Raw genomic sequence first — 15,022 nt, 5'->3', positions numbered from 1 at the left:
CTAAGCTCAAATATCATTAGTGCAAGGATGGTGCTGAACTGCAAAACCAAATTAAACATATTAGGTATGCAGAATAAAGTCAGCCTCTGCTGGGTCCCAGGATACATGGGAGTAGAAGGCAACGAGAAAGCGGACAACCTTGAAAGGCAAGGGGCTGCTACACCGCTGACAGGACCTGAACCCTTATGTGGCATAGGAACCCACACTATTAACGAGGATCTCAGACTGAAGGACAAAAAGAAAATGAACGAACAATGGAATTCACTCATTGGACCCAGACAATCAAAAAATCTCCTAACAAATTTTGGAAGAAAAAAATTACAGAATGTGTCAAGGGAAGCAGGAACAAACTGCGAATCCTAATAGGGACTGCAAGTTAAATGGACACTTAAAGAAGATTGGAATAATCCAAGACGGCACATACAGATTCTGCAAAGAGGCAAAAGAGACCCCAACATATCTACTAACCAACTGCGGAGCTACACCCCCCGCAGAAGGAAGATGTATAATGTGACCATAGAAGAGCTTCAACCACTGAAACCGGGCCTATTAATCAAGTTTCATGATGAAATAGGACTCACCGATGTGCTTATGTACAATGTAATGCTTATGTAAGCTATGTACAATAGCTCTTAAAGGGCGCAGTATACTATACCCTGAAAATTTCACGTACTTAACAGTGTAGGTGAACTCCCTCGGGTGACCTTAGGGTCAGCACATCGGGGAGTGACAACCATTCGGGGTGAAAGGCCTAAGTCCAACAATTGAAAATGTTGCATCACCGCGGTAAGTCATTTCTAAACGCAGCACTACAGTAGTACCAAAATTTGATGTCTATAACTTGGAATTTTGGTATTTTACTAGTCAAAAAAAACCCTATCTATATAAAAGGTTTTCAGTAGGATAAAAACATTTTTTAAATATAATCGGACGTTCAAAAATTCATGCGGAGTATTTTCTCTTGTGTGACCGGAAGCGAGAGACATGTTGGCATCTGGTTTAGCCTACTAATCACACACACTAATCTTCATAAAATTTGTCATCTCGGAGGATAATAATTGAGCCGAACTAAAGGAACTATTTTCTTTTAATTGATCGACTTTTTTGTACTTGACCCTTTCGAAAGGACGGACCACAACCTCTTGGGGCGCATTGAAAAGGTTTTAAGGGCATCGACCCTACGGTCCAATCCCACCGACTGCGCAAAATGCCACTGTAGAAAGCATCCAGTAATCAGCAATAACACATCAGCATGACGAATTGTTTCTTGTACTAAACCGGAAACTGTCAGTAAGTAAATTTGCAGCCAAAAAAAAAATCAACACAATACACGAATAATTTTAAGTACTTTGGAAGTTAAGTATTTAAAGATTTATTTTAAGTTTTAAAGTTTATAAACATTAAACAATCTTGTAATCTTAAATAGAATTTTTCTACGACTTTCCCAAATTAATGGGGAAAATGTTTGTTTTACTAAGTTTTATCAAAAAATAAGTGTTATTAATCACAAATAGTAAAAGTCAAAAAATTTTTGTTCTAGTTGAGAGCTCTGGCCTAAAAGTTTACTTTGAAAGACACAAAAAAATTAATATTTTGGTTGAAATTCGATAAGCTAGGCTTTAGATATATTCGGTCTTATCATTCCCCCTCTTCGAACATCCTTTACAAACCCATATCTGCACAAACAGAAGCAGTCATCGTCAGAGAGTGATCTCGGCTACTGGCCCAACATCGCCAGCGTACAGCCACGAGGGAGATAATCGTGAGTACCTTTTCATATATCTGACCGTTCTTAATTATTCCTTTATTTAGGTATTTGTTTTCTGGTTGTAATTTCAATTGACTGTGCTTGGCACGGCCAGCAGGCTCGCGTTCTTTGACCGTTTTTCATTGACATTGACTATACGATATTGCTAAGATTAAAGACTGACTTTTTTAACTGACAAATCAAAGAAATTCCAAGACAAATCGGTTTTATAATTTATACACGCAAAGAGAAAAACAAAACCGATCAATTCTATTTATTTTCGATAATTACTAAGTATAAAGATTAATTGTTTACTTAAAACGTAAGCACAACGATAACTTGTTGGTTATCTTTATAGAGTTTTACTTTTGGATTAAAAATAAAAAAAATTGAGCAAAAAAAGATCAAGTCTGGGCAGAAGCTTTGGCCTCGAGTCCGTTACATAGCCCAAATCTTGTGATGGGCTACGGCACTTACTGCACTATGAAACCATCATCTAATGACTTCGTTGATAGGAAGTCAACTCCAAACGGTTCTGTAATGTAAGGGTGAGATCTAAAACAGTCATCAATTCGTGAGAATAGCCTTGTCTCTAGACGTCCCGCATAAGGTTCTAGACTAGTGGAGATGCATCGAGTAGAAAAGCGACTATTCGCAAAAAAGCATCTCACTTGGTAAGTTGAACAACGGGGCTCTTCACAGATCAGTCCCGGTTTGGTTTCTGGCAATCAGAAGACATGGCGTATGTGTGCAGAAGACGTGGAGAACAGTTTTGCTTCATGAACCATGCCACAGCCTTTCAACGTCAGTTATGGTATGGGGTAGAATTCGGGGTACGTTCATTTCTTTACCGAACTGATTATCATACTGAATAAAGCACTAAGGTAGATTGGGCAAGTTCTTTTGGAAACTGTGATCCCATGCTTTCCATTGGGGACAACTTCGTGATAATGCATGATGAAGCTCGAGTTTTCACCCATTACTTGGAGGATGAAGGGATTACCACATATATCCCGTACAACACTTATGGGCCATGATAAAGAAAGAGATGGTCCAGGCATCGTTCGCCCTCCAAGCAGTGAACAGCTTCAAACTGATCTCGTTGAAGAATGAGTTTCTGTTCCACAAGACAAAATTTGATCGCTTATTTACACGATTTCTCGGAGACTTAATGACCGAGCCTTTTCAAATTCAGTTATGGTATGGGTGGAATCTACGTTCATGTCATGTATATGAACTGATTATCGTACTGAATAAAGCACTAATCAAGTTCTTCTGGAAACTGTGATTCCATTCTCTCCATTGGGAACGACTTCGTGTTAATGCATGATAATGCTCGACCGCATGCAGCTTTAGTGAAGGTGAGCGATAAAAAAGCCATAAATTCAGGACTATAGCCTTATCTGTGAAATCTCCGTTTCTACTACTAGAGATGAAATGAATAGAAAACCGACTATTCCAAAATCAGCATCTCGCTTGGCCACTTGATCAAAGGGGGCTTATCTACTAACAGATCAGTGCCGGTTCGGTTTGTGACAATCAGATGACCGGGCCTTTTCACATTTAGTATGGAATGGAATCTACGTTCATGTCATGTTCATGAACTGATCATCATACTGAATAAAGCATAAGGTTCATCGATGTTTTGTTCTTCTGGAAACTGTGATCCCATTCTCTCCATTGGGAACGACTTCATGTTAAAGCATGGTAATGCTCGACCGCGTGTAGCTTTGATGATGTGCTTGATAGGAAGTCAACTCCAAACGGTTCAGTAATGTAAGGGTGAGGTCTACAATAATCATAAATTCTTGTATAGCCTTGTCTCTAGAAGTCTCCGTTCTCTACCACTGGAGAAGCATCAAATAGAAAAGCGACTATTCTCAAATCAGCATCTCGCATGAACAACGGGGGCTCATCTCTTCACAGAGACAATGCCGGTTTGGTTGGTGGCAATCAGGTGACAGGGACTATGTGTGCAGAAGGATTTTGCTTCATGTACCATGCGCGTCACAGCCATTTCAACTTCAGTTATGGTACGGGGTGGAATCTACGTCCATGTCCATCCCGAATTGATTATCGTACAGAATAAATCTGCACTGAGGTACATTGAGTTCAAGTTCTTCTAGAAGCTGTGATCCCATTCTTTCCATGGATGATTCGTGATAATGCATGATAATGCTCGACCGCATGTATCCATTACTTGGAGGATGAAAGGATTATCACAACGAATTGGCCAGAACGTCTCCTCACATAAATTCTATAGAACATTTATGAGTCATGATAAAGAGATGGGTCTGGGATGTCTGGGACTACGTGTGCAGAAGACGTGGAGACGGTTTTGCTTCATGTTCTATTCGTGCCACAGCCTTTTCAATTTCAGTTATGGGGTGCAATCTACGTTCATGTCCGTACCGAACTGATTATCATACTGAATAAAGCACTAAGGTACATCGAAAAAGTTCTTATGGAAACTGTGATCCCATTTTCATTAGGAACGACTTCGTCTTAAGGCATGGTAATGCTTGACCGCATCTTGCTCGAGATGCTTGAGATTACAACAACGAATTGACCAACATGTTCTCCTGATATGACTCCCATAAAACACTTATGGACATGATAAAGAAATGGGTTAGACATCGATCGCCACCTCCAACAAGCTTTGAACAGCTTTCAACCTCTCTTGTTGAAGAATGAAATTCTCTTCCACAAGACGAAACCCGACCATCATAATTAAATAATTTTGATTAAAACTCATGAATTTTTGGTCTGATTTAATTTGGTTTACATTAAAATAATATGTTGTAATTAATACAACGATAAAAATACATATAGTTTGAATGAATTTTTTTATCTCAGAGCCTTAAAAGTCTTTAAACGTTTATATTCATATAGTTACCAGCAAGTTTGTGAAAGTAAATGTTGAAAAGTGGAAAACAAGCTAAGTCGTTTATTTGTTCAGATAGCAAGTAGCATCGACGTGAACTTTTAGAATAAAATTATAAAAGGTTCAATTTATTTCTGGTTTTTCCGCTTCAATGTTATCTTTCATCCGAGGAAAAGTCAGAACTATTGCTTATCAGCCACGTTATTACCGCGTGCTGATAATGTTCTTCCGAAAGGCTTAACATATGTTTCGACAATGTACACACTTGGTCGATTTTGACCTCATTTCTGGACGTTTCAAAGCAATAGTGGATAGAAACATTTTCGCTTGAAATTTTATTTGTTACTTTACAAACAGACGAGATGTGATTTGACGTCTTTAAGCCTCTTAATTTCAAATTTTTAAATTTAAAAGTAACATTCCCGAATAACCTCCCCCACCCCCCCAAAAAAAAAAAATTGATAGTAAACACCTTTTTTCTTGTTCCTATGCCGGCTACCAAGTCACTTGAGCTACTTTCACACATTGAATGTAGACATACCCCGAAGAATATCGATTACTTATGAGTGAGTGCATTTATGAGAGTGAATGGGGAGGGGCTGATGGTAGAATAGCATCCCCATCGCCTCTCGAGCTGTGTACGTGACTTGGGTCGATGGCGGAATATTTATAAAAATATCCCATCGACCCCAATTACATTAGTTTGTTATTGTATGAAGGCCGATAGAGGAATATTCAGTACTCCATCCACCAATAGAATAAAAATGTATAAAGGTGCGAATGTATTTATTTGTGCGAATGATGAAAAAAATCGATTACTCTGGGGTGAATGAGTAAAATTAAGTTATTAGCGAGAATTGAGTAGGTTCATCCCTTCTCTATCAAGTACTCTGGAAGAGTGAAAGTGACCAGACTTCTATGTTTGTATCGGGTGTTGTGTTTATGTTAATTTATTGGAATGGATGGTATTTATTAGCGGGAATGAAAGGCTTACTTAACCCCGCCCGGTGGAATATCGATTAATCTGGGGTAAGAATGTGACGTCTGGCGAATAAAAGTAAATTATTAGCGAGAATGGAGTAAGTTCANACGTCTGGAGAATAAAAGTAAATTATTAGCGAGAAATTAGCGTGAATGAAAGGCTTGCTTAACCCCGCCCGGAGGAATATCGATTACTCTGGGGTAAGTATGTGACGTCTGGAGAATAAAAGTAAATTATTAGCGAGAATGGAGTAAGTTCAGCCCTTTCCTATCAAGTACTCTGGAAGAGTGAAGTAACCAGACTTCTATGTTTGTATCGGGTGTTGTGTTTATGTTAATTTATTGGAATGGATGGAATTTATTAGCGTGAATGAAAGGCTTGCTTAACCCCGCCCGGAGGAATATCGATTATTCTAGGGAGTCTGTGACGTCTGGAGAGTAAAAGTAAATTATTAGCGAGAATGTAGTACGTTCAACACTTCCCCGAGGAATCTGGAGGAGTGAATGTAACCTAAATACACCGCTGCTCTACCACTTGAGCTGTCATGACCTCGATCCACTCGGGCACTAACTTAACTTCCCATCTCAAGTTCTCAACCCCACCTTTTAAATTTTCCCTCCTTTTTGCCATTTTTCATTTTTATCTCAACCAATACGTTGAAAGATGTTTATATAATCTACATCCAAAAACTCGCATCCTGTCAAATTCCCTGGAATCGAAGCCGATCTAAAAGACGATATGACGAAATGATAGTGAATGCGGTATTGATACAAGAATTAATTAAACTGATAAAATTTTAGCCCAATTGGAGTACTACCAATGGGTATCTTCTCCACTCTTGTCTATTGTTTAATATTTATTTTTTGATATCTTCGCTTGTTCTCCCAAACTTGCTTTGCCATTAAGGCACATGGACATCTGTTTTCTGTAATATTTATATTCCGTCGTCCTGTTTAAACGTCCGTTTAACAAATTGATTTCCCCCTTTTTATTTTTTTTTTATTATTATTTTGAAGTATGCGTTTTCGTCACGACCTCCTTGAAAAATTGGCCAAACCGGTGAAACTGGAAGCCAAGGGGAAATTTTAAGTCGCGTGCCTGTTGGAATAAACATTGGTCACGAACAGTTATTAACGACGGATCAATTTTCGGGTGAAACATAATATATGCTATAATGACAGCTCATAAAAGGCATAAGGCTAATTGAGACCTTAGATCACATTCGGCTGAAAATAGCCATATGCCATGAAATTATGTGAAAAACAAAGAATCAACACTGTGTAAAATTCACTAGTTTCGTGGTCCGCTTGACCAATTAATATCTTACAATTAATTAAATTTTTTAGTTGATATAAAAAAGTCATTGGGACGAGCGGGATTCGAACCCACGAACTTCGGCTAGATACGCCGCTGCTCTAACCACTTGAGCTATCGTGACCTCGATCCACTGGGACACTAACTTCCCATTTCAACCGCACCTTTTGAAGTTTCCCTCCTTTTTCCCATTTTTCAAATGTCGTGTGTAAAATAATGCGGGAGAACTTTTAACCATAAACTAATGAAAAAAGAAGAAGATTTTTTGAAAATCTCGTCATTAGTGCTTAACCAAGTAAGAAATTCAGCTAAGCAACGTTATTTTTCTTTATTGGTCGGATTTGGTTATTTGGCTTAACTTAAATACTGAAATGCCTGAAAGTTTGAAAACTAAGTCACAAGTAGTCGAATAAAATTTGACGCAGAATGTCCTAAGGAAGTCTTGAAATACGTTCACTAATTTCGTGGTCCGCTTGATCAATTAATCATTACAATTAATTAAGGTTTTTAGTTGAAATGAAAAAAAGTTAATGGCACGAGCGGGATTCGAACCCACGATCTTCGGCTAGATACGCCGCTGCTCTACCACTTGAGCTATCGTGACCTCGATCCACTCGGANACTAAAGCTCTCCGTGGCCATTTCATTTGTTGTCGAGAATCCAATCCGATTACACGACATTTGAAAAATGGCAAAAAGGAGGGAAAACTCATAAGGTGGGGTTGAGATGGGAAGTTGATGTCCGAGTGGATCGAGGTCACGATAGCTCAAGTGGCAGAGCAGCGGCGTATCTAGCCGAAGATCGTGGGTTCGAATCCCGCTCGTGCCATTAACTTTTTTTCATCTCAACTAAAAACCTTAATTAATTGTCTTGAAATAAGGAAGGAAAAAGGATAGATGCATGTTCAAGCACTTTTAATTCATAAAATCTTTTTAAAAAAACCGAAAATTCTCTAATTTAAAAACAGCTTCATCCTGCTCTGACATAATTTAAAAACATCATTAGACCAATTAAAAGATCAAAAACGTCTTTATTATTATCTTAACTCTTTAATCCTTATCAGAGGGATAATGTTTGATAATTTATTAAATTGGCTCTGTTAAGAAAGTGTCAATGACTTTTATCAATATCCGTCGGATATTTACCGCTCGTCTAACGAAGAGCTAGACGTTAATCACAACTGGAAAACCGGCGTCCCGACAGATGAATCAATTTATAACATTTACAATCGAATTTTCAAATTGGAAGTTGGTTAATAAATTGTCATGTCTGATGATAATGCGGGGCGAAATCCTAATAAAATGGCGAAGCTAGGCGGACCAGAAAGATTCGAGTAACTTTGAGTAATTCTACTGGGCGTAGACCTTAATGGTTAGGGATGGTTGGGATCAGAACTTCAAATTTGGTACAGTGGTATCTGAAGCACCAGCTTGGCCGTTAATTTTAAGACAGGACAAATTATCTAATACTCCATAATGTACTGCTGAACTAAAAACACCTGGGTCAAGGGTGTAAGCAGAGGAGGCATGACATCGTCAGATACGAACTGATTCAGCAAGGCTAACATCGCAGCTTTTCAAATATTGATATTTGGCTTATCTTACGGCAAATATCAAACTAAGGGTATTTCCTTAAAAACTATCCTTGAGGTGTTAAAATGCTTATCCCTTGTCTGAACTCCAAATTCTGTACAGTGGTATTTGTAAGCATAATCACCATAAAGATCATAATGTTCTCAATTTTACAAGTGGCAACCTTTCAAAATCAGTGTTGCTAAAGTAAAAATAGCATGGTCAGGGGTTTAAGCAGGGTGAGGCATGACATCGTCCAGCCATGGATTCAGCATGGCTAATATCCCAGCTTTTCAAATCTTGATATTTGGCATAGCTTACGGCAAATATCGAACTAAGGGTATTTCCTTAAAAATTATCCTTGAGGTGTTAAAATGCTTATCCCTTGTCTGAACTCCAAATTCTGTACAGTGGTATTTGTAAGCATAATCACCATAAAGATCATAATGTTCTCATTTTTACAAGTGGCGACCTTTCAACATCAGTGTTGCTGGAGTAGAAATAGCATCGTCAGGGGTTTAAGCAGGGTGAGGTACGACTTTGTGTCAGACGCAAACGGACACAGCATTGTTTGATTAAAGTTGGTCTTATGGGATATTCGAGTTTCAAACAAAAAGCAAAGTGTGTAAGAGCTATTTTCTGAACCGAGCTGTAATTAACAACCTGCTCTTCATTAGATAACCGATAAATATCAGAGGAAGGTTGATAAATATCATTGACACGTCCTTAACATTTAGCCAATTTAATAAATTAACAAACTTTATATCAATAAAGAGGAAAATCAATACTAACAGTGGACCAAATACACTGCCCTGAAAGACTCTCGACCAACCAGATGGAGATTGAGAACCAAAGAAGTTATATTTCATGAACAAAACTAGTTTGATTTGCAGTATCGCCGCGAATTTTAAGTCTGTAAGCGCGCTTAGAATAAAAATTCCTTCTCATGCTTTACGAGAAGATTACGGAAGTAGCAAGTCTTTCAGAGGTACTTTTCTACATCGCTCCGTCTCAAATTGCGTACTTCAATAGCCTCAGTACTCAGGGCTGTTATCAAATAAAATTTTGACCTAGTAAGCAAGCGAGTCAGGATAGTAAGTTAATTTTTTTGTGTGGTGACTAGTGACCGTTAGTCGATGATTATTCAGAAATCGTGAGATGGGGGGTCTGGTGTGATGTAGGTTTCAGAAAAACATTTTCTTTATCGTGTCAACGTTTCGATCTTTACTGAGATCATCTTCTGGGCTCAAAGTGTTTGTTTTCTGCGTAACTGTGCCATTTTTGCGTGTCGTGTTGAGAGTGCCCTTGGGCGCAAGAATGGCACAATTACGCAGAAAACAAACACTTTGAGCCCTGAAGATGATCTCAGTAAAGATCGAAACGTTGACACGATAAAGAAAATGTTTTTATGAAACCTACATCTCACCAGACCGCATCTCACGATTTCTGAACAATCATTAATTTTTGTTTTTTGTCGACTCCTAGACATGGTTCTAATAGTTTTGGACCTAGTATCACACAAAAAAGTTTCCATAAAATCGTTAATTGCAGTCTCCCTTGTACAGGTTAGGTTACACTTGGTAACTGTGGTAGGTACTACGTACATAATTAAGATTTGTCGTCCAGGGCAGTTCAGTACCAGTATAAAAGGAAAATATTATAAACATTAAATTTAATAAGACGATAATACTTTTAAACAAATCACTCAAGACCAAAATACAAAGTGTGCTTTCTACTAGTTTGTGACGTTAGTAGCCAACATGTTATTTTGCCTATCCTTGTGAAATTGTAGATAATTATAGCTAATTATAGCTAGTTTGTTTTTGTACTTTTTAAAAACAATTCTGACGACTGGACGAGTGGAACATTGACCCTAAAGCATTTAAGAAACTTTGAAACGTTGAATGATCAACTTCAGTTTTTCATATGGTTATCTTCACTTTTGCCATCTGCGAGCTGTTCAACCTTCATGCCGATCCATGATATACAATTGAATTTTAATTAAATTCCCATTAAACAGATCACCTTGACCTTTTCTAATCTGCTACTGGGTTTACAAATCGTCTTACGTTCATATCGGCCGGACCGTGGAAAAATTTTCTTATCGGCCGTTCCTGGGCGGATTCCATTGCTACTTTTCACCAACTTACGATTCGAAACGATTTCAGGGAATACTTTAATTCGATATAGCAAATTATTACTTATTATCAAAATTGTTTTGAAAAACTTGTCACCTCTATAATTTTCTCGTAAACACTAATAAGCAATAGTATTACCTTGCTGGATGAACTTATTTTTTTATCGTTTTCTTATTCAAAGCCAGCTTAGCAGACTTAAAACTCACGGCGGTACTGTGAACTAAACTAATATCGCCCAGGAAATATAACTTCTTTGGTTTTTAATCTCCATCTGGGTGGTCGAGAGTCTCTCAGGGGAGTGTATTGGGTGTACAGTTAGTTTTGATTTTACCGCTAACCTCTGGATTGTCTGTTGCTTAACCGAAGTAGCACCTGCATTTCTTGATGGAAAATGTTTAATGGTGTAGGTTGGTCGTAAACAGCAAGGTTAGGCAGGACCAAACTATCTGTGACCATACTTCAAGTTCTTTGGTTCAACGGGCTCCAGGAGGCAATCTCACAATGTTTAGCATGTGTCTACAACGATTAAAATTTGCGACGTCATCAAGTTTATGAAATTCTTCTGTTTAAAATTTTTGAGACTTTTTGTAGTTCAGTGTCAAATTCTACAAAATCATGTACAAGGATGGTCCAACTTGACGATTTATCTAATCGCTCAATTAAGGTTAAAGGTTATAAGGAATCGGCTCATGGCGAAATTACGCACTGCGACCAATATTGGTCTATTTGGCAATTTCCGTCATTGTCTATCTTCGTTAAGCTTAATAACCTTTTTTAACCAGATTCTTGTCTTTTCTCTCCCAAGAATAAGAATTTAAACCTTTCCCACCAACGTAGGCCATGTTCCGCTGTTTCTTCTTCTTTCTGGAAATATCCTCATCGGCTTTTTTTCTACTGCACCGAGTCTATGTGCCTCTTGAGTCTGCTGTCCAGTCAGCTGTCCATCTAGTCATCATTCTAGTCCTAACATGTCACCAGATATTAACACCCTTTGAAGTGCTCCCGTTTTTGAGGTCATGCCTTTTCCACTTCCAAGAACAGGAATTGACTGTATTGACCTTCGCACCAACAGACGACATGGTCCGCTGTTTCTTCTTCTTTCTGGAAATATCTACATGCTTGTTTCTATTGCTTCAAGTCTGTACATATGCCTACGGAGTCTGCAGACCTATTAGCATTCAATTCCTAACAGGTCATAGATTTAGCAGTCCTGCCGATAGTTTCCTCGATGGTCCTTTAATGAATCTTTCGAATAGTTCAGTCCTGGAATTCATTCTTATTGAATTGAGGACTTATTCTTGGATGTACTTTTTTGGCAACTTGGTATGCTCTCAAAGCATATTTCTGATTGTACGTTCCTTTGCCTATTTGGGCACGTGGCCCCTCTGTCCTGTTTTCCTCAATATCTACGTGGATGCAATCCCACACCGGACTTTACTACCGAGTCACTTGGCTATCCTAGTAGACGTCAATTCTCTTGTCGGCATCAGCCCAAACAATTGACGATTTCACTCTCATTCACTCCAGCTTAAGGAATTCTTCTATTTAACATTTGTGCAACAGTTTAGAGTCAAGTTCTCTTAAAATCAAAAGCAAGAATGGTTCAATAGAAAATAACCGCCCGACCATAATCTAATCGTCTTAACTTAATCAATAATCTAAATTTATCAACAGTTCCAGTCAATTACCAGTGATAGCTTTCAATTTTATTCCTACATAGCAAATATTTTGCAAATAAATTTTTAAAGAAAAAAAATCCTTATTGACTGTTTCATTTTATCTTTATCATAATGTTTATTATGTAGCATGGAGTTTTTTAAAGACAATTTGCCTTTCCAATGAAGTCAATGAGGCAAATTTGTATTAGCGTGACTGCTTCCTTCATCAGGGACTGTTTGCGTTCCAATCGCGTTTGAAATATTCGTGCTCAACATAACATTATTAAAAACGATTTGTTTATCAATTAATAATTAATTGATCGTTTACAAAATATACCTGTTTTTTTAAAACTCTATTGGGAAAATAAGCGACGGTAATTTTTTCGGTAATGTTCCTGTCTTTATTAAAGACATCTGAGAAATTGTGTCTCCTTGTTTTAAACCAAAACTTATGAAATTTATACGAAAGTGTTGACTCTGAGTTGTTGATATAAAGAAAAAGATTTGTAATTTAGTTTAAACTATTAAACAATGATGAAAGAAAACATGATTTATACAAACTATCGTTATTTCTATTCCTAGAGAACTGATTAAAGGCACTTGCAGCATATTGTACATTAGATTATTACATTATTACATTCGACCTATTAGTTTAAACTATGATTAATATATATTTTATTTTTTTAGTCGATTTGATTATATTGTAAATGCTTTATTTAATCTACAGGCGTAGTTTGTAGTATTCTTAAAGTTGTAAATAATTACAAAAACGATATTGTATAATTGTAATACTCGAAAAAAACAGGCGTACGTCAATAAACGTCGGAATATCTCGAAAAACAAACATTTCTTATCACTGGTAGTCTTGTGTACTGCAGATAGGAGGGAAGACTATTCGATTATTATTTTCAAAACTGGATCAATGGGCTGAGTGAAAGTTTATTGCGATAACTGTGTACAGAGTGAGATCCGGCGTAAACAGAAGCCACAAACATGGCTGGATAAGGAACAATGACAGAAGGATAATCGATAATGAAGCCGACCTATTTGTCAGATTGAAAAGTTTAAGTAAAATAGGGAAAAAAGAGTAAATTACAAAGATGATTTTAGGGAAAACGATTTTCACTATACTTTAACGGTTTATCAAGCCCAAATATATATATTATGCAGGGTGGGCAACCAAGACCTGAAAAGTTAAATGCATGGGTAGACTCATACCACAACCCTTTTGTCCGGGAGTTGGTCGGCTCACGTGTCCTGCATAAATCTCTCGGACCTGTTCACAAACCCCAAGACTTTGGACCATTTAATCTCGGGGAGTGATTTGGTGATGTCCTCTCCTTCAAAGATTTCAAATCTAGACCTAGCATACCTATCACACTCTCCGAGGTAGTGTCTTGCCGTTTCTTCTTTTATTTCGCAAAAACAGCAAAAGGGATATGATAGAATATCCATTACGGAGAGGTGTCTTCTCAGTGGGCAGTGGCCCGTCAGGATACCTGTCAGCCTCTTAATTCCTTTCCTTGAGTTAGAGAATAGCCATTTCGATTCTGCTGGTTTGATCACCTTAACGAACTCTTTCGATTGCCTGTGGCCGGGGGATAGATTCCACTCTGTAAGGAATTGTTCCACGCCCCAGTTTTTAATACTCTCTTTCGATGTGCTCACAAAGTGAGGTAATACCTGTTGTGGCCCGACAAACGCAGTATTAGAGCGTTCTTTGGCCAGGCTATCCGCCTCTTCATTGCCACGGTGTCCTTTATGTGCTGGTATCCAAATAAGGGTTACCTTGTTCTCAAACCTGGAAGAGATCCTATTGATAAGATGTTAGGAATCTTGAGGTTAGGAAATCTTTTTGTAATGACCTAAGACTAGCCTGACAGTCATAAGTGAACCATCTGTGTAGCAGTCTATGTCGCGATGGTCATCATCCACACTATAATTATATTCACAAGGGGTGACTACCTGAAAGTACTTTTTCCCCGGAGGGGTTTTAATCTTTTTATCACTAACGCTTGGTCGTTTATCTTACTCAATAGTTGTAAGATTTTCGAGTGACCTATGTTATTGCACTTATGATTCCAGCTGCCCTCGCTAATTAATCTGTAGCAGCTGATTAGTGCTCTGACCTTAACTTCAAGTGTAGAGGTTTGGTATTGATTATGATTTCAAGTACTAGTTGAAAATGCTCCTGTCATCATGAAACAACCTAGTCTTTGAAATGACCTTAATTTGTTACTGTTCCCTTTATTTTTTAGACTTTCCACCATACTAAAGCTGCGAACAATAATCTAGGTAGAATAATTGCAGTATATACCCAAATATACAACAATTTGCGTGTTTCATCCAATTGGATTGATTTGGCGGTTACCTCCTGGGAGATTTCGGACAATTTTGACTATGCGTTTTTTCCCTTGTGATACCACATTCGCCATAGGATATAAAGTATAACCAACTTATACACTTCAATCGATTAAGCTGTTTTTTGCTACTTCAAGGACATATTGGATATTAGGTCCTTGTGAATGGCAAAATTGGATAAGAGCTGGAGTCTTTGTGATGAACACAAAGACCGAACTGGCGGTAAACCAAGGTAAATATGCTACAATTTTCCAGTCTGAAATCATAGCGATTGAACAATGCTCTAGGGAGGCTAGAAATACATTTCCGGAGATAGCCATTTTCTCTGACAGCCAGGCGGCACTAGGGCTCTAGCCTCATGCGAGGC

General features: G+C 37.9%; 1 protein-coding gene across 2 annotated transcripts in view; it reads left to right on the top strand.

Moving 5' to 3' along the window:
- Positions 1-1,678: 1,678 nt before the first annotated feature.
- The window catches only part of LOC106673845 (adiponectin receptor protein-like), a 39,585-nt gene continuing 26,241 nt past the window's right edge, over positions 1,679-15,022 (top strand). Inside the window, exon 1 of one of the 2 annotated variants that reach the window (XM_014406185.2) lies at positions 1,679-1,762. The gene's annotated coding sequence lies outside the window, so the exon portion shown is untranslated. The remainder of the gene's footprint in view (positions 1,763-15,022) is intronic. The other variant, XM_014406181.2, reaches the window with a different exon arrangement.

Source organism: Cimex lectularius, unplaced genomic scaffold, assembly GCF_000648675.2.
Source record: "Cimex lectularius strain Harlan isolate CLEC.00 unplaced genomic scaffold, Clec_2.1 scaffold440, whole genome shotgun sequence".
NCBI lineage: Eukaryota > Metazoa > Arthropoda > Insecta > Hemiptera > Cimicidae > Cimex > Cimex lectularius.
The sequence above is the reverse complement of the archived record's forward strand: the minus strand, read 5'-3'. Positions and strand labels throughout refer to the sequence as shown.